The 25,048-nt window shown below is 42.3% G+C and overlaps 2 non-coding genes across 2 annotated transcripts; one reads left to right on the top strand and one right to left on the bottom strand.

Annotated features, from left to right (window-relative positions):
* Window positions 1–468: 468 nt before the first annotated feature.
* Window positions 469–573, bottom strand: LOC120268437. The gene has a single exon (XR_005538943.1). It is a non-coding gene; the product is annotated as a small nucleolar RNA R71 (small nucleolar RNA).
* Window positions 574–7,680: 7,107 nt separating this feature from the next.
* LOC120267697 lies at window positions 7,681–7,787 on the top strand. The gene has a single exon (XR_005538537.1). It is a non-coding gene; the product is annotated as a small nucleolar RNA R71 (small nucleolar RNA).
* Window positions 7,788–25,048: the final 17,261 nt, after the last annotated feature.

Here is a 25,048-nt window from a genome sequence, read left to right as displayed (position 1 = left end):
AGAACTTTGCGTCGGAGATTGAGAGAAGTTTGTGAAGGGTCGGGTACACGTAACATCGAAATTGAGGATAGAATGTCTACAATCATGGTCAAGAACGACGTACTTTTATCCGAATATGAGAGACCCCAATTCACGGGTGATGAGTTCAAGTGTTCAAGCAATCCCGCTGGCATCCAACAACTTTGAAATTAAAGCAAGTACAATCGGCATGATCCAAAAATTCAGTCCAATTCAATGGTCTTGCCCATGAGGACGCGTATGACCACCTTTCCCGGTTCCTCCAAATTTGCTCTACATTCAAGATCAATGGGGTGTCGGACGATGCTATCCGCTTTGAGACTATTTCCATTCAGTTTGAGAGATGGAGCTTATCGCTGGCTTACCTCATTGTCTCCGGGATCTATTAAAAACATGGAAGGACATGGTGGAGAAGTTCCTTGAAGATATTTTCCGCCAAGCAAAGCGGCTAAGTTGAGGCAATAAATTTCAGCCTTTAAACAAGGGAGTCCAAACATTGTTTGAAGCTTATGAGAGATTCAAGGATCTCCTTAGAAGGTGCCCCCACCATGGTTTTTGCTTCATGGATGCGAGTACAAATCATTTACAATGGCTAAATTATGCTACTCGCCAACTTATTGATGCTACCATGGCGGTTCCCTTAGCAACAAGTACCCGATGAGGCCGAGCAATTACTTGAGTCAATGGCAAGCAATGAATCACATTGGGCCTCAAGGGGATCTTCACAAAAGACTCGGGCTTTATGAAGTAAGTAGTGATAATGCCTTTAGCCGCAAAGGTTGACGTGTTGACTCGAAAGATTGATCTTCTTATGGGCGTGAGTTCAAGGCCCGAATCGGTGCTAAGTTGTAGTACTTTGCGTGGTGGGCACGGTGCAGCCCAATGTCCGATTGCTAGCTCGTCTGCTGCATCCGCTGAGAATGTGGACTACATTGCGGGCAACGCAATCAAGGGAACCCATATAGTTCACCATAATCCGGGTTGGAAGAACCACCCAAATTTTTTTCATGGAACCAAGGCCAACAACAACAAAGAGGTGCACCACCTCAAGGATCTCAATTTCAACAACCCGACCGTTGAGAGGAAGTTTTCCACTCAAGAGATCCTTGACAAGTTCATGCTCGCATCAATGACATGTTTAATAATCTAACTAGTAGCATGGATGCACAATTTGGCAAGGTGAATGCTCAACTCACTCAAAGACGCCGAAAGCGCTTCAAAGGAAATAGGATCCGCTTTAAGAAACCTCCAAGCTTCTGTGAAATCTCTTGAGCATCGAGTGGGGAGCTCGCGAAGGCACATTCTCGAACGCCCCTCTAGGTTGTCTTCCAAGCAAACACGTAAGACAATCCAAGAGAGCACCTAAAGGTCATTGCTCTTAGAAGCGGGAGGCAAGTGGAGACAAGGGTCTAAGTTGACCCAAGTGTCCTGGAAAAGTGGGTAGCCTCCGGGAAGACCCCAAGCTAGTTGAAGAAAAATAAAGTGAAGACAAAAATCTGGGCATAAATGACAAGTTCCAACAACAAGGACCACCAAAATCATCCGAGTACAAGCCTCCGATCCCCTATCCAACAAGATTGAAGTATGACAAGGAGGATGTTCACTTTAAAATTCATCAACATCTTCAAACAACTTCATTTGAACATCCCGATAGTTGAAGCGTTGACTCAAAATGCCGAAATATGCCAAGTTTCTAAAGGAGCTCCTCACAAATAAGAGAAAGTTGGAAGAAGAAGGCACGATTGCACTTACGGGAATTGCTCGGCTATTCTAGAAAAGAAGCTCCCACAAAAGTTGAAAGATCCGGGTAGTTTCATTATTCCATGCATGCTTGAAGGTGGAGTCCAAGAGAATGCTCTAGCGGACTCGGGGCTAGCATAAACGCTCATGCCCCTACACCATGTATTTGAAACTAGGCTTGGATGAATTAAGGCCGACGAGGATGACCTTACAGCTATGCATCGATCAACAAGAAAAACCTCGTGGGATTGTCGAAGATGTGATTGTGCGAGTGGATAAATTTGTTTTTTCCGGTGGACTTTGTCATCATGGACATAGATGAAGATGTGGAGATACCACTCAATTCTTGGTCGACCATTCCTCAAAGCACTGAAAAGTGCCTTAATTGACTTGAAAGGAGGGAAGTTGAGGTTAAGAGTCGGAGAAGAGGAAGTGGTAGTACACTTTTGCCACCGCCATGAAACATTCTTTAGATCATGATGACACACTTTATTTCGTTGATGAAACCTGATAGGTTGATTTCGATTGTGTGCGGAGGTGCTCTCTTTTAAATCCTTTGGATGAATATTTGGGGGAGTTGAGAACTAAGAAGAAGAAGAACCTCATCGTCTATCCTCCAATTCACAATTTGAAGCCACCAAAAAGAGAGGGTATCCTGTACTAATGCTAAAGAAAAAGAGAATCATTTATGAAGAGAATGTGGAGGAGATCCATGGGAGAAAAAGAAAGGTAACAAGCTTCATCCTCCCACATCTCATGGAGGAAAGGTAAATCTTCACCCTCTCCACTCATGAACAATTCGAGGTATTTTCAATGTTGTCATTCAATCTACCGGAAGAAGCAACACTACAAGGGAAACCGGGGTGGCTTCAAATTGTTTGAACCCCCATGAGGTAAGGGAACAAGGTACGCCAGTGCTGCGGACGTTAAAACAAGCGCTTGGGAGGCAAACTCAGCATTCTGGGGGCATTTGTTTGCATTTTCCGTATTTTTTAGTTCTTAGTTCATTTCAATTTTCGTATTTCTTAGACTTGTTTGTTTTTGAATAAGTTCATGCTCATACACTCAGGTACATTTCTCTCATCATTTTTATTGTGGTATATTTGTGAAACCTCTTGAGACACACATGTGTAGGTGTTAATTCATGTCCTAGATCGTCATGCTTTTTATTCATTTTAGTCGCTTTTTGGAGAAATCGCTAGTTTTCTTTTTCATTTTTACATCATTTGAGGCAGGTTTTTCATGGATTTGATTGGCATTTAAAAGGTTTACGGGTTATATCGGGTCGTATGGAGGCCGTCTGAGCCGACCACGCAGCCGATCCGGATGGCTTTGCGTGCTCACTCGCACGGCCCCCATACGGCCCCGCATATGGGGCTGTCCCGAGTCGGGCCGGATGTATCGGCCGAGGGAGCTCCTCACTCAGACGGGCCCCCATACGGCCCAAAGTATGGGGGCCGTATGGTGGCGGGACTCCCCCCCTTAAAGGCCTCTCATTCTCTCTCTCTCTCTTCCACCTCTCATTTCTCTTCAACTCCACCGAAATTTTCTCTCCTTTCTCTCTCGATTCTTGGCCGAATCTCTTCATTTTTCTTCCAAAAACTTCTTCCAATCCATTGGAGACTTCGATCTAGTGATCTTACCCGAGTTTAAAGCTTGTTTTCTCAAGGTTTCGTCGGTATGCTTTTTCAATGCCCTAGTTTTATTCTTTCCATTTTTTGGGCATTCTTGAGACTTTTGCATGGAATTTCTTTAGCAATTTGCTTGGTTTGGTTGAGGTGAATGTTGTGAATGAATTTTCATTCAAATTTATGTACAAATTTTTCGATTCCATGATATAGGGGAGACTCTGTCGGTAGAATAGTGACCATACGCCCCCATACGGCCGTATGGTCCCAAAACCAATTTTTTCATTAGTCTCCCCTATCTCTACCATGTTATTTTGAGTTATCTTGTCTCCCTTGAGCTTGATCAAAGTTTTTCTTTCATTGTAGGGATGCCTAACACTAAAAAGCTCACCTCCAAGCGCCCAAGAACTACCGAGCCATCCTCTCACACCTGATGAACCCGCTCTTCAAATTGTCCCACCATCGAGAGATATATGATAGATTGAAGACAAAAACCATTCGGACTTTTGTGCTATCTTGATTGGGAACTTGTGGACAACCTTGATTTGAAAAGTCAAGTACGGATTGGCTCTCACACAATTGTTGGATAAACTCTTTGCCATTAATCTAGCCAACCTTCCGTCAATCAAGCTAAGACGTTGCCGGGCATGGATTTGATAAAATCATCATCATATATCCCCAAGTACTTGGCAAAGTCCAAATGATGCATAGTGCGCTTCCTTCCAAAAGCTTGAAAACGGATGGTGACAATCTTCTTATTCCGCACGGATTCTCCATCTTGTCGCGCCCTCAAAATGTACTCAAGACCTCCAAGGTTAATTGACGGAAGGTTGGCTCGTTAATGGCAAAAGAGTTTATCCCAACAATTGTGTGAGAGCCAATCCCGCACTTGACTTGTAAAACCCAAGGTTGTCCACAAGTTCCCAATCAAGATAGCACAAAGTCCCTGAATGGTTTTGTCTTCAATCTATCATATCTCTCTCGATGGTGGGACAATTTGAAGACGGGTTCATCGGGTGTAGAGGATGGTCTCGGTAGTTCTTGGGCGCTTGAGGCGAGCCTTTTTAGTGTTAGGCATCCCTACAATGAAGAAAAAAACTTTGATCAAGCTCAAAGGGATACAAGATAACCTCAAAATAACATGGTAGAGATAGAGGAGACTAATGAAAAAAATTGAGTTTTTGGGACCATACGGTCGTATGAGGGGCCGTATGGTCACTATTCACACGGCAAGAGTCTCCCCTATACTCATGGAATCGAAAAATTTGTACATAAATTTGAATGAAAATTCATTCACAACATTCACATCATCCAAATCAAGCAAATTGCTAAAGAAATTCCATGCAAAAGTCTCAAGAATGCCCAAAAAAATGGAAAGAATAAAACTAGGGCATTGAAAAAGATACCGACGTAAAACCTTGAGAAAAACAAGCTTTTAAACTCGGTAAGATCACTAGATCGAAAGTCTCCAATGGATTGGGAGAAGTTTTTTTGGAAGAAAAATGAAGAGATTCGGCCAAGAATCGAGAGAGAAAAGGAGAGAAAAATTTTCGTGGAGTTGAAGAGAAATGAGAGGTGGAAGAGAGAGAGAGAGAATGAGAGGCCTTAAAGGGGGGAAGCCCCGCCACCATACGGCCCCCCATATCGACCCCTGCATGGGGGCCGATCGAGTGAGTAACTCCCCGGCCGAGACACCCACCGACTTGACGGCCCCTCATACGGGGTCAGATGGGGGCCGCCTCAGTGAGCACAGAGCCATCCGGATCGGGCCTCGTGGTCAGCCTTTAGACGGCTCCATACGACCCCAAGATGGTCAGAAACCTTTAAAGGCCAATCAAAACCATGAAAAACCTCGCCTCAAATGATGTAAAAATGAAAAAGAAAGCTTGACGACTTCTCCCAAAAACGACTAAAAATGAATAAAAACGACGATCTAGCACATAAATTAACACCCTACACATGTGTGTCTCAAGAGGTTGCACAAATATACCACAATAAAAATGATGAGAGCAATGTGCCAAGTGTATGAGCATGAACTTATTCACAAAACAAACAAGTCTAAGAAATACTGAAAAATTGAAATGAACTAAGAACTAAAAAAATACGGAAAAATGCAAACAAATGCCCCTCGAATGCTTGGGTTGCCTCCCAAGAAGCGCTTTGTTTAACGTCACGAGCCCCGACGTACCTTTGTTCCTTACCTCATGGGGGTTCAAACACTTTGAAGCCACCCCCGGTTTCCCTTTGTAGTGTTGCTTCTTCCCGTAGATTGAATGACAACATTGAAAATACCTCGAATTGTTCATGAGTGGAGAGGGGTGAAAAATTTACCTTTCCTCCATGAGATGTGGGAGGATGAAGCTTGTTACCTTTCTTTTTTCTCCCATGGATCTCCCTCCACATTTCTCTTCATAAATGATTCTTTTTTTCTTTTTTTCTTTAGCATTAGTACAGATACCCTCTTTTGGTGGCTTCAAATTGTGAATTGGAGGATGACGATGAGGTTCTTCTTCTTCTTCGCTCTCCAACTCCCCCAAATATTCATCCAAAGGATTTAAAGAGAGCACCTCCTCGCACACAATCGAAATCAACCCTATCGCTTTCATCAACGAAATAAAGTGTGTCATCATGATCTAAAGAATGTTTCATGGCAGCTGGCAAAGTGTACACCACTTCCTCTTCTCCCGACTCTTAACGCCAACTTCCCTCCTTTCAAGTCAATTAAGGCACCCGAGGTGCCGAGGAATGGTCGGCCAAGAATTAGTGGTATCTCCACATCTTCATCTATGTCCATGATGACAAAGTCCACCGGAAAAACAAATTTATCCACTCGCGACAATCACATCTTCGACAATCCCACGAGGTTTTCTTGTTGATCGATCCGCCAACCCTGTAAGGTCATCCTCGTGGGCCTTAATTCATCCAAGCCAAGTTTCAAATACATGGTGTAGGGCATGACGCTTTATGCTAGCCCCTCGAGTCCGCTAGAGCATTCTCTTGACTCCACCTTCAAGCATGCATGGAATAATGAAACTACCCGGATCTTTCAACTTTTGTGGGAGCTTCTTTTCTAGAATAGCCGAGCAATTCCCTCGTAGTGCAATCGTGCCTTCTTCTTCCAACTTTCTCTTATTTGTGAGGAGCTCCTTTAGAAACTTGGCATATTTCGGCATTTGAGTCAACGCTCAACTATCGGGATGTTCAAATGAAGTTGTTTGAAGATGTTGATGAATTTTTCTCAAGTGAACATCCTCCTTGTCATGCTTCAATCTTGTTGGATAGGGGATCGGAGGCTTGTACTGGATGATTTTGGTGGTCCTTGTTGTTGGAACTTGTCATTTATGCCCGATTTTTTTGTCTTCACTGCTTTTCTTTCAACTAGCTTGGGGTCTTCCCCTGAGGCTACCCCCACTTTTTCCCGACACTTGGGTCAACTCTCGACCCTTGTCTCCACTCTGCCTCCCGCTCTAAGAGCAATGACCTTTAAGTGCTCTCTTGGATTGTCTTCCGTGTTGCTTGGAAGACAACCCTAGAGGACGCTCTGTAATGTGCCTCGCGAGCTCCCCCACCGATGCTCAAGAGATTTCACGTAGCTTTGGAGGTTTCTTAAAACAGATCCTATTTCACTGAACTGCTCGGCGTGCTGAGTGAGTTGAGCATTCACCTTGCCAAATTGTGCATCCATGCTACTAGTTAGATTATTGAACCTGTCATTGGTACTGAGCATGAACTTGGCAAGGATCTCTTCAGTGGAAAACTTCCTCTCAACGACCGGTTGTTGAAATTGAGATCCTTGAGGTGGTGCACCTCTTTGTTGTTGTTGGCCTTGGTTCCATGAAAAATTTGGGTGGTTCTTCCAACCCGGATTGTAAGTTGAACTATATGGGTTCCCTTGATTGCGTTGCCCCCCAATGTAGTCCACATTCTCAACGGATGCAACAGATGAGCTAGCAATCGGACATTGGGCTGCACCGTGCCCACCACCGCAAGTACTACAACTTAGCACCGATTCGGCCTTGAACCATCGCCCATAAGAAGATCAATCTTTCGAGTCAACACGCCAACCTTTGCGGCTAAGGCATTATCACTACTTACTTCATAAAGCCCAGCAGCCTTTTTGTGAAGATCCCCTTGAGGCCCAATGTGATTCATTGCTTGCCATTGACTCAAGTAATTGCTCGGCCTCATCGGGGTACTTGTTGCTAAGGGAACCGCCTACCGTGGCATCAATGAGTTGGCGAGTAGCATAATTTAGCCCATTGTAAAATGATTTGTACTCGCATCCATGAAGCAAAAACCATGGTGGGGGCACCTTCTAAGGAGATCCTTGAATCTCTCATAAGCTTCAAACAATGTTTCGGACTCCCCTTGTTTAAAGGCTGAAATTTCTTGCCTCAACTTCGCCGCTTTGTTTGGCGGAAAAATATCTTCCAAGGAACTTCTCCACCATGTCCTTCCATGTTTTAATAGATCCCCGGAGACAATGAGGTAAGCCAACGATAAGCTCCATCTCTCAAACTCGAATGGAAATAGTCTCAAACGGATAGCATCGTCCCGACACCCCATTGATCTTGAATGTAGAGCAAATTTGAGGAACTGGGAAAGGTGGTCATGCACATCCTCATGGGCAAGACCATTGAATTGGACTGAATTTTTGATCATGCCGATTGTACTTGCTTTTAATTTCAAAGTTGTTGGATGCCACCGACGGTGCTTGAACACCGAACTCATCACCCGTGAATTGGGGTCTCTCATATTCGGATAAAGTACGCCGCTCTTCGCCATGATTGTAGACACTCTATCCTCAATTTCGATGTTCTCAGGTACCCGACCCTTCACCAACTTCTCTCAATCTCCCGACGCAAAGTTCTTTTCAATTTCACTATCCGTGTAATCAAAGGCGACTGGATTCGACCGCGTCATGCACAAAGACTCTTGCACAACCAAGAAAAAAATGATAGAGAGTTAAGATCAAGGGAAAAAGAAAAACAACAAATGAGTAAAGAATGAAATGGCTAGAGTAATAATCTAAAAAGTTTCCTAGAATTCCTTAATGGTCCCCGCAACGGCGCCTAAAAACTTGATCGCCTCCCCGCAAGTGTACTGGGATCGCTATAATACCTCGCAAAGACACGAGGATCGTATTCCACGGGCTAAGGATCTCCTATTACTCCCTTCTCGAGCTATTATCTCAGCCTAAGATCTTAAGTGATGGATTTTACTCTACTAAATACAAATAAAAACTAAACACAAGATTTGCTAGCAAATTAGAGAGAACAAGCAATAAGCAAGCAAGAGAATCAATGAAGTGCAAAGGCCTATGGATGTGGATCCCCTTGAGGGGTTATCATGCAACATGGATGATGATTTAAAGATGCAAGGGTAAATTGGACCATGAGATTCCAAGATTAGAACAACCCCAATTTCTCGGCGATTGAACCCCTAATCCCATACTGAACATAGATAGGAATTTCTTCCAAATCTACATTCCTACGATTGCATTAAGTACAAGGAAATCTCGCTTAGGAATAAACCTACTCTTCTTCGGATTAAACCTACATGGAGGGCTACCAAACACCCGATTTCTCGCCGTGATGATACAAGTATCCCCTTCTAATCCATTCATGACCCTAATACATGCGAGCAAGTCACATCTACATGCATCATTCATAAAAAGAGCTACGGATTTCTCCTTGGTGTAACACTTAGCATGAAAAACAATGGATTAGATCTCAAAACATACCCAAGCATAGAATTAACAAGTAATCATCCAAAATACATGATAAAACCCCCCAAGGTTCACCAACACCCGTGGCCTTTGGGGGTCTAGTGTGTCATCATCTCATAACAAAGCATACAATCAAGCAAAAACATGAAACAAAGACATAGTATGACACTCCCTAGATGAAATGGTGAAGGATGAGGCGAGAATATGCCGAATGACGCTTCCCCGCCAAAGGAATGCCGAATGACGCTCCTCTAGCCGCGTTCTCCTTCCTTCAAGTCGTGATCGATCTCCCCTTTGAATGATGTTGCCTTCTTGCCTTGAGAGCCTTGGACCTTGGGCTTGAATGATCTTCTAGCTTTCTTGCCCTTCTTCTCCTCCCCAAGGTCGCCCAAAAATCTCCCAAATGATCTCCCAAAAGTCGGCCAACAAAAAGTCCTTTAATCAGCCCTGAAAAGTGAGTATATATACCCCCGAGGCATACGGGCCGATAGGGGTCGATGGGGTCGATAGCACTCGTAAAACCCTAGATTCTGCTCCATACGGGTGCATACGGCTCCATACGGCCCCGTGATAATCGGGTAGTATGGAAATCGACGTAACACCAAATCAATCCGCTACATACAGATACGGCCCCCATACTCGGGTAGTATGGGGGTAGTATGAAATTCCTGCTTTTCTCTTTTTGCCAAAATGATATCTTCTTGTTCTCCATGGCTTCCATATGCCCCTACAAAGCAAATAATAGACGATTAAGCTGAAACGGGCATCAAACCTCACAAAATACATGCAAAGTGCATACGATACATATATGAAAACACCTACATTTAGACACTTATCATCAACCATGCCTAACTCTATACATGTCCTGAAGGAGAAATTGAATAACCTCTCAACCTCGCGACTCAGAGTAGAATTGCAATGAGTTCTAGGGATTCCAAGTGATAAAATCCCTCCTCCTAAATGTATACCTAACATTTTCGCCCTGTGGAAGGTCCCTAGCCACACCAAGAACTAGGTGCTAAAATCACTCAACGCTCACCCGTTGCACCCAGCATCTAAGCCCCAACGGAAGGTCATCCTTAGCCATTCACTCTACTATGACCGAAAAAGAACTTGAGGAAATGGAGGTAGAATAAATCACACCCTGTAGGGGAGGGTGACGCCCTGCCACCTCGACTTACCATCTCAACCCTCCCAATCTTTGCTTTTGTCTCAACCCTCGGATGTGTCAGCCTCACCACAAAGGTTACCAACAAGAACTCTACCCTAGTATCACCTCTAAGGGAGTATTCATACAATCAAGAATTCAAGATTGGAAATCAAATAAAAACATCAATTAATTGAAAGCATAATATAGAGGTCTCAATAAAACGACATGCATCCTAGGGTCTACAACAACTCAAGTACCCACTAGGGGTTTAGCTTTCCATAGAGCTAATTACTATCAATGAAATCAAATGTAAAAGTAACAATCCATAGAAAAACCCCCGATAGTCATGGTGATGGTGTTGTGAGAGTCCTCTATTCAGTCCAAGGGTCCCTTTGTCCCAAGCATGATACACCCTCACGGATCGGGTGTCGACCTAAAAACTCTCCCACTAACCTTCTTCCAAACAGTGAGCGCAATGTCGAGCAGTAGAACCTCTCAAAAACCCTAGCCACCGCCCTCTATCCGGGTTAGAAAAGATGGAGAAAAAGAATCATGAAATCAGCCTCCAAATCGCCTTTAAATAGGGTCTGAACGGAATCCACACGCCCATGTGGGCGCCTGCGTGGATTACATGGCATGTGGAATTTCCACATGCCCGTGGATTCTCGCTTTCATCTTCTTCTGCAGGTCGTGAATAGTACTCCCACCGCAATGTCTTTGTCAGTAGTGCTCGCCATGCTGTCGTGCTCAAGCATCGCCCAAAACACTCCCCGAATCCATGCTTATTGAGGTAAAGTAAACGCACACATGCTACATCGTAGTTCATTTTTGCTTTTCAATAACGGACATGTTGGTGGAAATCTGCTATACATAAATAAAGTAACTCATTTCAAGACAATAAATATCTTCATTCAAATATAAACTCAATCAAAACCATTGCTATAATATACTATATATATCAAGAATTTCTAGTACAATTTTTGTACTAAAATATCCCACTCACAACTTTGATAATGTCTATTTTCCCAAACGCTAATCCTCTCGCTAGTTCATATGCCCTAAACCAAACTTCACCTCCTTGCCAAAGCACAACAAAACACCAACAAGAATTAGGGTCAAAATAAATCAAACAATGAAAACCCAAAAGTTTCTCTAAATAAACAACCATAAATCGCAATTATGTTGGCTTAAAACTAGGTCTAAAGCTACCAATAAATCCTAATGGTCTCGAGCTTCACTCTAGACCAAAGAAGTCAAAGAAAACAACTAAACTACACCGTGGTAAAGGTTTTTATCCTCGATTTACGCTATCTAACCAAGAAATTTCTTTTACAAACATTCACAAAATTGAGTAATCAAGGACAAGGGCTTAAATTTGGGACTATAATTATCCACATTCAAGCTCTAAATCTAGCATTTACAAAAAATTGGAAAATGATTAAATACAAGTAAAATAAGGAAATAAAAACTTAGATAAAGCTCTTACGATATTCACGAGCAAGGGAGGAAGAAATTTCTAGTTTGAGTTCATAGGAAAAAGGTCACAGGAAAAATTTTAAGGAAAAGGATTGGTAATGCAAAGTGAGAATAATGAAGTAGAAGAAGAAGAAAAAGACTGAACAAAAGAAATTAAAAACCTAAAGTTGCACAAGCATTATCCTCGCTATAGTGTTTCAATGAAAAGTAACAATAATTGAATGGTTTAGCTATCAGTACAAGTCGCTATAATAAACCAATGACTTGAGTGTTATCCCAAGCCATAATTATACCTCCAGAGAGCTTGAGAAGGTATGTATCAGGAATGAATCTTGAAGATGGCTACCAATCAAGCTCTAGAGAGATTGATGCACATCTTGAGTTTTGTCTCTTCTGAAGCTAACAACGCCTTATGCAGTGACCCGCAAATGTCACGGGTTTGTCAAAGTAATAAACCTAGGTTAGTGGGCATCCCATCCACAGTGAATAGTGAGTAGAAACACAACAATTGCTATCTAACTAAGGATGATAATGAATCAATGGTAGTGTGAATAAAATTGTTATGAAAAGAGATAAAAATAAATAAGAAAGAGAGGCACGATAAAGTGAGAGGAAAGGCAATCGATAAGAAGTGGGGCACTCTGGATATTGCTCCCCCTAGGGTTATTGCTTCAGTGTAAGACCAACTATTATGTCTCCCAATTGATGCCCAATGAGTCGTGGAAATCCTAAAAACACGCTGTCCCAAACCCAAGGTCAATCGTGGACTAACTCTACACTATGCCCCTACGGAGAAATCACTCGGGCTCAACACCTCACACCGTGTACAATTACAAGAAGCTCTAGAGATTCCAAGTGATAAACCCTATTCCTAAACATAGATCTAACCTTTTGGTCTAGGCGAAAGACCCCTAGTCACAAATCAAGCCCCGTATAGTAAGGATTACTCAACGCTAACTCGTGTTCGTGAAACTAAGCCCCAAATCGGAGTTCCTCTCTTAGCACTTCACTCTATTGTGACCGAAAGAACTCTAGGAACATGGAGGTAGGGATAAATCGCACTAGAGGGGAAGGGATGCTCCGCTACTTCTTGACTCACCCTCTCAACCCTCTCCAATCTAGCATTGTCTAACCCCTCATGGTGTGTCACTCATCCACAAGGGCTACCAAGATGGACTCTCAAACCCTAGTGTCACTATAAGGGAGAAATCATTTAACAAGCATTCAAGATTGGAACTCAATTAAAGACATCAATTAAGGAAAAGCATAATAAAAATTCAAATGAGACAATAACATCCTAGGGTTTATAAAGCCCAAACACCTACTATGGGTTTAGCTCTCCATGGAGCAAGATACAATCAATAATGAAATCGAAAAGCAAAAACATGTAATCCATAGGAAAGCCCTCAAGATTCATGTTAATGGTCTGTGGAGTAGCCTCGCTCTACAAAGGTCCCCTTGTCAAGCTTAGGGCACACCTCACCGGATTGGTGCTCATGAAAGCTCCCCCAATAACTATCTTCCAAGAGAAACACGGTGTCAAAGCTGTGGAACCACTCCCAAAGCCTTGCCCAAGCCTCTCTAAACCCTAGCCGCCAACCTCCCAAAAGATGGAGAAAAGACAGAAGAAAGGATGAAAAGATGGATCCCCAAATCGGTAGAAGTCACTGTTTACAAAGGGTCAGAATCGGCATCCACATGTGTATGTAGAATTTCCACACGACCGGTGAATTTCTGGAAATTTGATTTTCTGCGGGCTGGGAACAGTAACTGCTATAGTAAATTACTTCATTGATTCGCTGCAATAACCTACTACAGTACTCCGCCAAAATACTCCCAAATCCATCACTTTTTATCGAGGCAAGCAACATAAACAGCACACGTCTATGACGTAGATCGCATCACTTCTTCAATAAAAATGCCATATTGGTGAAGATCTGCAAAACATTGCACAAGTCGACACGTACATGTGACTACCTTTGTGCCCCTCCAAACAATGTAATTGCTTTGAGCGCATGGAGATTGGCACACATTCACGTATCTTCACCACAACTTGTGTCTTCATATTTGCTCACTCCAAGACTTCATCAACAAAGTACAATCCCAATCTACTTTGGCTTCTTTCTTTCATATTTGGCTTCACAACCCTTCATGCACCAAAGTTCACAAATACACATGTATTAGAGCTAAAAATTTGTTAAAAAGTAATGCTCATCATATGAAAAATGAATACTCGTATTACTAATACACAAGCACTTATCAAAAACCAAACTATCTATACTCTAGATAATTTAAGAAATTCCTTTATTAGGAAAGCGTTTGGAAGGTCTTCCAAATCTCTCTACTCGCTCCAGATCAAGATTTTCATCAAAAATGGTACGGGGGTCCGATTAGTGGATATCAAGGAGGTTCCATTGCAAAATGAAAAATCGAGAAGCTCTACCAACTTTTTAGATTGGCCATAGTTTCAATGCATTTAGTCTTTATGATTAGGGGAACCCAAGAATTTTTATACTAAAAAGACATACTATAGTTAAGAATTTGAGAATTAGACTAGGAATTAAAAATTAGAGGATTTAAAGTAGAAGTACCTTATCACAGCTCTTTTGGAACTTTTTCTTAGCAGATCTTGGTGGACGTGGTAGAAAGCCTGCCCTTTCATTCCAATGAGTGGAAGGTTTATTGGCTCACATTTCTTCGGATATGAGGAGGGCATCCCAATGTGGATAAACTTGTGTCTCACTATTACTTGCTCCTCCCAACCCCAACTTCAATTCTAAACCGAATAATTTGAGAGTCTTGTAGTGGGACTACTTTGTCTACAGATTGAGCTTTTCCAATGCCTACAAAGGGATATCATCTACTCAAGGAGAGTATTATCATCTCGAAAAGTCTCTCTACCATAAAGTCCTGATCATCCTTTTCCCCCTAATCCACTAACACCCCATCTGAGGGATCTTCAGGTAGGAGGCCGGGTAGAAATGATTGTTGACAGTTAAATTTCTCTAAGTTGGACCTTGGGATGGGAGTCCAAACCCATGCAACACTACCCATTGATAGCATGCGTGGATCACAATTGGAGAAAAGGAGTGATCTCAAGTGACAAGGAAATGAGTTCGATCGGAGAGAAGTTAGCACAACATCCTTTGTGTAAACTAATCACATTGGGGTGGATACCGGATCCTACAAGAGAATAATCGTATGTGGGATAAGTATGGACTCTAGAAGCTGAATGTGATAAGTGTCTAAATGTAGGAATTTTAATATATGTATTTTATACACTTTTACATGTATTTTATTGAGGGTTGATGCTCGCTTTTGTGCTTAATCGGTATTATTTGCTTTTGTAGGGTACGGGAAAGCCATGGAGAACACGAGGATATCATTTGGGCAAAAAGAAGAAGCACAGTACCTCAAAATTACTATAGCGATGTTATCGTAGTAATCACCGTAACGTGGATTGTTTGAAGTTGCCCTGCCCGTAACTTCATGCGACCCCCATACAGCCCGTGATAAAGGCCGATGCAGCTTGTATGTACCCATATGGGTCCCCATACGGCCCCTAATACGGCCCCGATGCCGTGAAGGGTATAAATGTATATTTCTATGGCGACTGGGGACTTCCCTTTGGACAGATTTTGAGAGGGCTTGTTGGAGACTTCTTGGGAGACCTTGAGCGACCTTTGGGAAGAAAAAGAAGGGCAAGGAAACGAGGAGATCATCTATAGGGCATGGCCAAAGGCTACCAAGCTGAAGAAGATATCATCATTCAAGGGGAGATCGACAACCATTTGAAGGAAGGAGACCCGTGGCTGGAGGAAGGTCTATATGGCATTCCTTTGTGGATGGGTTATCATTTGGCACATTTTCACTCTCCACTTTCACCATTTCATCCCGGTAGTGTCATTTATGAGTTTTCTTTGTGTTTTACTTGATTTTATTGATTGTTGTAGTATGATGACTAGTTAGGACCCCTCAAGGCCACCTGGATGTCGTTGAACCTTGGGGCTTTTATTGTATTATTGATGATTGTTTGTTAATTCAATGCTTGGGTGATTTGAGATTTAATCCATTGTTTTCATGCTAAGAGCTACACTAAGGAGAAATCCGTAGTTCTTTTATTAGTTATGCATGTAGATGTGACCTACTGCATGTATTAGATCGTGAATAGATTAGAAGAGGTTACTTGTATCAATACGACTGAGAAATTGGGTGTTGGTAGCCTCCGTGTTCTAGGGTGAACTTAGGGATGAGTATATCCCTATTTTGAGATTTCCTTGTACTTAATGCAATCGTAGGAATGGGGATTTGGAAGAAATTCCTATCAACATTCAGATGGGATTAGGGTTCAACCCCACGAGAAATTGGGGTTGTTCTAATCTTTGAAAACTCTCTATCCAAATTACCCTTGCAACTTTTGTTCTTCATCCATATGTCATAATGACCCCTCAAGGGGATCCACATCCATAGGCCTTTGCATTACATTGTTAATCTGGGTTTGCTCATTACTTGTTCTCTAATTATTTGGTAATCTTGTATTTAGTTTTTAATTGCATCTAGTAGAGTAAATTCCATCACTTAAGATTGTAGGATAGATAATAGGTCAAGAAGGAGTAATAGGAGATCCTTAGCCCCATGGAATACGATCCTCGCTCTTTACACGAGGTATTACTTGCCGATCTCGTATCACTTTGTGGGGGAAGCAATCAAGTTTTTGGCGCCATTGTGGGGACCTTTAAGGAATTCTAGGAAACTTTTTAGCTTATTGTTCTAGCTATTCATTTGTATTTCTATTCATCTCTTTGTATTATATTGGTATGATTTCAATTTAATTTCTATTCTCTTCTTTCTTTATGCAGTTCATCTTGTGAGTGCATCATTGGCAAACTCAGCAACGTTTCTCACATCCTCAAAAAAATCATTTACACACATTTTAGCCACCACAGGATTCTAGCTTATCTAGCAAGGATGATGACTGGCACACAGTATTTGAAACCTTTATGAAGTATGGAGCACATTTGATAGGAGGAAGTGAAATGTTAATTAAACCATTTGGTTTAGCTAATGAACACCATCAGATAGATACCGTAAATTCCACCGTGAGGGACCATGCCGAAGATGGCCAGGTGTTAGCCAAGATATGGGAGTCTTGTTTGGAAAATATGCATGAGCAACAAAATGGTCTTGAGAAAGATGCTGAATGTTATGAGCTACATGTTCATGTAATGAATGACAGTTCAGAAAAGAGTTTGGAGTCTATAGAAGAAACAGGATCTGAACAGGGTGATGGGCTAAGGAATAGAGGTTTGAAGTCGTCAACTCGAGGAAGCACCCAATTTGGAGTTGAAAACACTCCTCGAGAACCTTGAGATTGCCTTTTCGGGAGAAGGGACACAGCCTCATTTATCATCTCTTCAAACCTAGTAGGTCACCAAAAAGAAACGATTGGTCGATATGGTAAAAAACACAAGAAAGTAATTGCTTGGAAGATAGTCGACATAAAAAGGGATAAATCCATCCATTTGTACTCACAAAAATTCTAATGACGGATGAACACAGGCCCAAAGCCTTGCCTCAAAGGAGACTCAATCCGAATATGAAGGAAGTAGCGAGGGCTGAAATCATCATCAAACTTCTTGATGTAGGCATTATCTATCCAATATCGACGGTGAATGGGTTAGCCCTGCATAAGTGGTTCCAAAGAAAGGGGAAATGACTCGTAATTACAAATGACAAAAATGAGCTAATCCTCAACTTGAACAAGTGCCGGGTGGAGGGTATGCATTGACTACGTAAAAATTGAATGATGCTACTCGAAAGGGTCATTTTTCCCCTACCATTCATTGAGCGACAAGTTTGAGCGACTAGCAGTGACATGCCTACTATTGTTTATTGATGGGTTCTCTGGTTATTTCCAAATTCCCATTGCCCTAGAAGATCTGGAGAAGACCACGGTCACTTGTCCATATGGCACATTTGCTTATCGCCGCATGCCTTTCGGGCTATGCAACGCCCTGGCTACCTTTCAGAGATGCATGACGGTAATTTTTGAGGACACAGTGGAAGATTTTATGGAAGTGTTTATAGATAACTTCTCCATCTTTGGTGATTCATTCGAAGTATGCCTCAAGAATCTAGAACGGGTCCTCATTCAATGTGAAGAAACTAACCTTAGCCGAGTTGGGAGAAATGTCATTTCATTGTCCAAGAGGGAATAGTATGGGTCATAAAATTTCAAAAGAAGGAATTGAGGTGGACAAGGCAAAGATTTCCACCATAGAAAAATTACCACCTCCAAATTTGGCAAAAGCCATAAGAAGTTTTTTGGGACATTTCCGGTTCTATAGAAGATTCATCAAAGATTTTTCTAAACTAGCCAGACCCCTGGCAAGGTTGTTGGAGAAAGATGTCCCATTTGAGTTTGATAATGTTTTCATGAAGGACTTTATTACACTCAAGTAGAAACTAATTCAAGCACCCATCATGGTAGCTCTAGACTCGACTCCCCATTTGAATTGATGTGTAACGTGAGTGATTTTTGTAGTAGGTGCAGTGCTTTGTCAGTGGAGAGACAAACATTTCCATCCCATATATTATGCAAGCAAGACTCTAACAGGGGCCAAAGAGAATTACACTACAATTGAAAAGGAATTACTTACTGTGGTATTTGCCTTTGATAAATTCTGGTCATATTTGGTTCTTTCCAGAGTGGTGGTGTATACAGATCATTCAGCTTTGCTGTACTTACTTAGCAAATCAGATACCAAGCTATGATTGATTAGGTGGGTCTTATTGCTTTAATAGATTGATCTTGAAATTAAGGACAAGCGGGATCGTAGAACCTTGCAAAGCAGATCATTTATCCCATTTAGGGAACTCTAGTTTTGAAGCTCCAGAGGGATGTACATTAATGACTCATTTCAAGAACACTTGTACAACATCTAGGTAATGGAGGAGAAAAAGCCACCGTGGATGGTACGGTGTTGCTATTTTTGTGGGAAACGCCATAGCACTTCAGAATTTTTTTGAAAAATTGGGTGTTACAAAAATGAGTGCATCCGTCGCTAATGATTGCTCGTGGTGCGCCAAATCTGGAAAACAATTTCTTTAAGAATTTTACCACCGCTCTCGCGTCACTTGTTTGTAAGGCCTATTTAAAGCACGGCGCCAAAAAACTTGACAAGTTCCCTTGTGTATATCCCGTAAGTGCACGGGTTTGTCAAGTAATAATCCCGGATGAGCGGCATCGAATCCACTGTGGAGTTAGGAATAGAAAACACTTAATCCGCTTCTTAGCTATATGAAAGATCAAGTAGTGATAATCGTGACAATGATTTAATTCTCAAAAAGTAAAAACAACAAGTAAGAGAGCACGAGTAAAAAGAGGAGGTAAGGCAATCGATAAAGATGGGGTACTCGGATAATGCTCCGCCTAGGACAATCGTTTCAAGTGCAAGAACCCTCTATTATGCTTCTAAATCAATGCAATGGTGAGTCGTGGAAATCCTTAAATACATAGTCCCTAATCTAAGGTCAACTATGCCTAACTCTATACATGTCCCGGAGGAGAGATTAGATAACCTCTCAACCTCGAGACTCGAATAGAGTTGCAATGAGCTCTAGGGATTCCAAGTGATAAATCTCTTCCTAATTATAGACCTAACCCTTTGGTCCGTGGAAGGTCCCCAACCATGATTTAGCCCTAGATACTATGATCACCTCAACGCTTCACCCGCTGCACACGCAACTAAGCTCCCGCCGAGGGTCATCCCTTAGACCATTCACCCCTATTATGGCGCAAAAGAACTCGAGGAATGGAGGTAGAATCTCATCACGCCGGAGGAGAAAGGGGACGCCATGTACCTCCCGACTTACCCTCTCAACCCTCCAACCTAGCTTTGTCTAACGCCGTGGTGTGTCACCACTCACAAGGTTACCAACAAGAACTCTCAACCCTAGTGTCACTCTAGGGGAAATGTCTCATACAATCAAGCATTCAAGGTTGAAACTCGTAACAAACATCAATTAATTGAAAGCATAATAAAAGATATTCAATGAAACAAATACATCCTAGGGTTGACAAATACCCAAGTACCCACTAGGGGTTTAGCTCTCCATGGAGCTAAGTACAATAAAAAAATAGAATGTAAAAGCAATAAATCCATAGAGTAACCCCCTCGATAGTCATGTCGATGGTTTTGTGGAAAATCCTCTACTCGTCCTCCAAGGATTCCCTTATCCGGTATAGGATACGTCTTGACGGAAGCTCCCCAACCAATCTTCTTCCAAAGGAATGATGATGTTAGAGCCGTAGAACCTCTCCAAAACCCTAGCCAATACCTCTCAAAACCAAAGCCGAAACCCTCTCTCAAGTTGGGGAAAAGATGGAGAAAAGAATGTCAAATCGGGCCAAAAATCGGCTTTAAATAGGGGCTCGAACTCGCATCCACACAGCCCCGTGGGTTTTTTTCATGACTCATGGAATTTCCACACTGCAGGGGTAATTTCACACACCCATGTGGATTCTCCTGAATTGTGATTTTTTTGGCCAGCGTGAACAAAGTGCTACTACAGTACTTTTGCTACAGTGTCTGCCTAAAATACTTCCCGAGTCCATACTTTCATCTAGATGACGCAAACGGGCACACGTTCACGTCGTGGATCGCTTTGCTTCTTTAATGACGAACGAGTTGGTGGATATCTTGTTCTATGTGCATTAGTCGGAATGCTTGAGTGTGACTGCCCTTGTGCCTGATAAGTGCTTGTGCGATATGAATACGAAGCTCTCATTCCTTAAGTTGAGCATTACTTTTCTCGGGTTTTTACACTAATATGTGTGTTTTTATGTTACTTTTATGCAGGTAGGGTTGTGAGGCCGAGTATAAAGGAAAGAAGCCAATGTGGATCATAATGCACCGATTTTGGAGGAAATCTTGCTAAGGTTCAAACGTGAAGACATAGGTCAGGCGTGAGATGCTAGAGTGTGTGCCAACCTCCTCGTATTCGAGTGGGTACATCCATTTGCAGGAGCACAAAGGCAGTCACACTCGAGTATTCCGACTTATGCACATAGAACAAGAGCTCCACCAACTTACCTATCATTGAAGAAGTAATTGATCCACGACGTGAACGTGTGCCCGTTTACGTTACCCCGATGAAAGTATGGATTGAGGAAGTTATTTAGGATGGATACTGTAGCAGAGCACTGTAGCAACATTGTGGTTGAATACTGTAGCAGCAATGTTCACAGCCGGCCGAGAAAATAGAAAACCAGAGAATCCACACGGGCGTGTGGAAATTATCCACGCCCATGTGAAAATTCCACAGGGGCATGTCACATTTCGCACGCCCGTGGAGTCGCCTATTTCCAACCTTATTTAAAGCCGATTCAGCCCCGATTCTTCTATTCTTTTCTCCATCTTTTCCGCAATTTGTGAGAGAGCTTCGGCTAGGGTTTTGAGGGGTATTGGCCAAGGTTTTGGAGAGGTTCTATGGCTCCGACATCGTCATTCCTTAGGAAAAAGGTTGGTAGGGGTGCTTCCGTCGAGGCATATCCTATACCGGACGAGGAAATCCTTGGACGACGAGTAGAGGACTTTCCACAAGACCATCGACACGACCATCGAGGGGGTTTCTTTATGGATTCATTGCTTTTACATTCTATTTCTTTGATTGTAATTAGCTCCATGGAGAGCTAAACCCCTAGTGGGTACTTGGGTATTTGTGAACCCTAGGATGTATTCATTTCATTGAATCTCTTTATTATGCTTTCAATTAACTGATGTTTATTGTGAGTTCCAACCTTGAATGCTTGATTGTATGGACATTTCCCCTAGAGTGACACTAGTGTTGAAAGTTCTTGTTGGTAACCTTGTGAGTGAGGGACACATCACGAGCGTTAGACAAAGCTAGGTTGGAGAGGGTTGAGAGGGTGAGTCGAGAGGTACAGGAGCATCCCTTTTCCCCTCCGATGTGATAGATTCTACCTCTATTCCTTGAGTTCTTTGCGGCCATAATAGAGTGAATGATCTAAGGGATGATCCTCCGCTGGGGCTTAGTTGTGCGTACAATGGAGTGAAGCGTTGAGGTGATCTTAGTATCTAGGGCTTAATTGTGGTTAGGGACCTTCCACCTGGACCAAAGGGTTAGGTCTATATTTAGGAAGAGATTTATCACTTGGAATCCCTAGAGCTCTTTGCAACTCTATACGAGTGCGAGGTGTTGAGATTGTTCGATTTCTCCTCCGGGACATGTGTAGAGTTAGGCATAGTTGACCTTAGATTTGGGACTATGTAATTAAGGATTTCCATGACTCACTATTGCATTGATTAGAAAGCATAATAGAGGGTTCTTGCACTTGAAATGACTATCCTAGGCGGAGCATTACCCGGGTACCCCATCTTTATCGATTGCCTTACCTCCTTCTTTACTTTCGCTCTCTTACTTGTTGTTTTTACTGTTGAGAATTGAATTATTTTCACACTTATCAATATTGATCTTTCACATAGCTAAGAAGCGAATTAAGTGTTTTTATTCCCTATTCCCTGTGGATTCGATAGCCGCTCACCCGGGATTATTACTTCGACAAACCAGTGCACTTGCGGGATATATGCAAGGGGACCTTGTCAGTGCCCCTCCAAATGGTTGTGCTAACTCAAATACGAGGTGGTTGGCACACACTCTAGCATCTCCCACTGACCTATGTCTTCGCGTTTGAACCTTAGCAAGATTTCCTCCAAAATCGGTGCATTATGATCCACATTGGTTTCTTTCCTTCATACTCGGCCTCACAACCCTACCTGCACGAAAGTAACATAAAAACACACATATTAGTGAAAAAACCCGAGAAAAGTAATGCTCAACATAAGGAAAGAATGCTTCGCATTCGTATCACACAAGCACTTATCAAACTCCCGCACACTTAAGCTTTTGCTTGTCCTCAAGCAAAAATTAAACATTCTATGCATAGATGAAGGAAATATTGGAAGTGCTTGGCCTTAGGTTCACCAAAATGTACAGAGAGAGCATTCTACAAGTAAGGGAAATTTCAACATTAAATACAAAAAATCAAAGCTCTAACTAAAAACTTGAATAAAAAAGGACAACAAACCCGAAATCGTGTACGTGTGTGAACTCACTCAAAACAACCCAAGGTATGCTCCTCAAATTTCTAAGTACAAGGGACTTATTTATCTACAAAAGTGACAACAATTTCAAAGATGGTAGTAGCTTCACACATTCTCTAAGGTAGCCCTTTCCAAAGCGGCCGCTAAGGTGGCTTTCACACTTTCGAGGTGGTAGCTCTTTCTACCGGAGTGGTAGCTTTCACTCATCCTATGAGATAGCTCTTTCTCTCATTAGGGCATAGCTAGTATCCGACTTATGAGAGTAGCTTCACACTTCATAGGTGGTAGCTCTTTCCACCCAACAAGCACAAATAAACAATAAAACTATTTTGTTCTTTCTTTTCATTTTCCATTTTTTTTTTCTTTTTGTTTTTTACTTTTTTTTCAGAATTTAACACAAGAAACAACTATAACTAGTCCCTTTAACATTGAACATGAGTTTCCAATAGAGTTTAAAGAGTGAGCAGTGCACTGAGTGCAAATCGGGCAAAAATTCCTAAAAATTCAAATAAAACTAGAGCATGAAGATATTCAATGTTAAAAATTCTCCTTAACTCAAGAATACAATCAATGAAACTAAGGTGAACCGCCATTAGCTATGTGAGCATGTATATCAATCAAGAACGATAAAAAGGATGTGTGCACTATGAAACTCCCCCCCACACTTAAGTTGTACATTGTCCCCAATGTACACATGCAAGCTCACTCATAATGGATATGAATCAAAAGAATATATGTGGGAGAAGCAATCAAAACAATACTCCCCTGACTCCTAGTGTTGCGTTTGATGAAGCTAAATCCTTGGGAGTAGTGTTCCAATGGGTTATGAAGCTCACACAGTCAAGTGCCAAAGCACTTTGGCCATGCCCATGACAAAGACTCAATTCCCAAATGACAAGACCATTTGCACGCATATATGAGGGAATTCAGTGAAGCTCAATAAAAACAAAATAACTCGAGTATATATAAAAGATAGACAATGAATACAACTCGAGATGCAATGAAAATAAACTCGTAAGGAGAATCCTTTTCTCGAGTGAACAAGTCTAAAAATAAATTGCAAAAATAAAGAAAATGCAGTAAAAATAAAGTTAAATGTCGCTGTCATGCCTCGGCTCGGCTCCTCCGCCACTCACGGTGGTGGGGAAATGAGACAAATGAGGAGGCGACGCCTCGCCTAAAAATATGTTGTAACACGTCAAACGTGCCATGAACTCGTGGTACTCGAGTGGCCTTCGAGTCCTAATCTCGGCAATCTCGCCGAGCCCTCACCCACCCTCACCCACCTGCTCAGATCACTCCCACCACACCTCGAGCCTCCTCAAGAGATCATGGGCTCAAGATGGTGAAAAACATACGTACGGGGGAGCGCCCTCCGCCACTCGAAGGTGCCCTCGGCTCCATTGGTACTGACTGAGGCTCATCACTTTTATCCTCGAATGGTATATTCAGCACATAAACACCATCTAGATATTTACTGACCAAACCCATGAGCCTTATTGTCTCTAACCCAAGTGGTGCTGGTATTATCGTCTTCTCGGCTCCACCTGACAGTCTCGTAGACCCATCCCCAAAAATGAGTCTAGTAAATGTATGGACCCAAGAAAATGACACCTAGTCCGGGATACTCGTCCTTGATGCTTCAAATACTCGCTAAAATGTGCCCCCGGATGGACCGGCTCATTCCGAACCATGGAGTATAAGTACGTAAGTTCTTGCTTGTTTATGACTCCCATGCTATCACCGCGACCATTCACTGACCTGCTTATGATGGCGTGAAGATATCTGTAACTAGGTTGAGATAAACATGAGGCCTTAGACACTCCCTCGGGTTCATATCGCCCTTACCACATAGTATTTTATACGCCTCCTTGGGAGATAAACCCGACATGTCAATTGGAAGACTCTCATACTCCCTCGCTCTCAAAGATACTCCTCATCATATAGACCAAGTCTAGTAGAGAACTGTGTGACGCTCATACTATGATGTTGCCCAAAAGCTCTGAACTGAATAGCGCCGACACTATCAAAATGACCATAAGAGCGGTCGAACTCAAATGAAGTAAGCACCTCTAAAGTGAGTGAGCAGATAGCAGGTCATGAATATTCAATAACTTGTGCCAACTACCGACCAATAATAGTTTCTCGACCTCATCAGCCATGTCATCTCGCTAGTTGCACT

Source organism: Dioscorea cayenensis, chromosome 1 (assembly GCF_009730915.1).
Source record: "Dioscorea cayenensis subsp. rotundata cultivar TDr96_F1 chromosome 1, TDr96_F1_v2_PseudoChromosome.rev07_lg8_w22 25.fasta, whole genome shotgun sequence".
Taxonomy (NCBI): domain Eukaryota; kingdom Viridiplantae; phylum Streptophyta; class Magnoliopsida; order Dioscoreales; family Dioscoreaceae; genus Dioscorea; species Dioscorea cayenensis.
Note: the sequence above shows the minus strand (reverse complement) of the source record. Positions and strands in the feature narration are given on the sequence as shown.